Source organism: Misgurnus anguillicaudatus, chromosome 24, assembly GCF_027580225.2.
Source record: "Misgurnus anguillicaudatus chromosome 24, ASM2758022v2, whole genome shotgun sequence".
In the NCBI taxonomy this organism is placed as follows: domain Eukaryota; kingdom Metazoa; phylum Chordata; class Actinopteri; order Cypriniformes; family Cobitidae; genus Misgurnus; species Misgurnus anguillicaudatus.
The window spans coordinates 3,704,542-3,705,356 of record NC_073360.2 but is presented as its reverse complement, the minus strand read 5'-3'; the positions used below and the strand labels follow the sequence as shown (position 1 = coordinate 3,705,356).

The window sequence follows — 815 nt, the reverse complement described above, 5'->3', positions numbered from 1 at the left end:
GAGAGTGTGGGCCTGCCGTGAGAGGACGGATGTTGTTCCAATGCTGGCTGTTGAGTTTATTGACGAGTGCAACACGGAGCTTTGGCTTTGGATCGTGTGAGCATTTATCCCAGTCGATACTTGAAATACGCTACGGACAACTGGATTGTTTCCCGTCTGTTATGAGGACAGAGAGCTGCTACACCTCACTCCGAGGACCTCCACTTCCGTAAACTTTGGTTAGTACCTGTTACCCGTACGCTACTTCGTTGTATCCACCCTCATTCCTACATTGTTACACACACGCACACTCATAACATTCAAACATCACTCACGATTGAAGATTTAATTGCCACTTTTGTATGTTTCATGTTGAAAATGATCGTTTATTAGATGTTTTGTCACCTGCTTTATATGTCGATTATTTACAAATGTTTTCTCTTTTTATTTTATGTGCACTCTGTGAAATCTTATGGAAAATGAACCATCAAGATGACGCAGTCCATACCCCGCCTGTATTTTTTTCAACATTGACATTTAAACTTCATATTTTTCATTTGACTTACCTGAAATAAATCACCAGCACCAAACTGCATCACTGGAGTACGATTGTGTTTTTCTTCGTTGTTGTGTTGTTGTATTTTTGTGTAACGGATGGTTTGTTGCTATCCGGGGCTATTTTTAGCTCTCATGAATTGACAAGATAAGTCTTGTCTGGCGCCCGAACATTTAAATAAAGTTTTTTTTTTGAAAGTGAATTTCACTAGCGGCTATTTGGGGAGTGTGGAGAAAACTTTTAGTCACGTGACTTTGTGGCGTCGCGGTAGCATCTCGGA

The 815-nt window shown here is 40.7% G+C and overlaps 1 long non-coding RNA gene across 1 annotated transcript; it reads left to right on the top strand.

Moving 5' to 3' along the window:
- The first annotated feature begins 77 nt into the window (after positions 1 to 77).
- Positions 78 to 574, top strand: LOC141361442 (uncharacterized). The gene is made up of 2 exons (XR_012367509.1): positions 78 to 218; positions 472 to 574. It is a non-coding gene; the product is annotated as an uncharacterized lncRNA (long non-coding RNA).
- Positions 575 to 815: the final 241 nt, after the last annotated feature.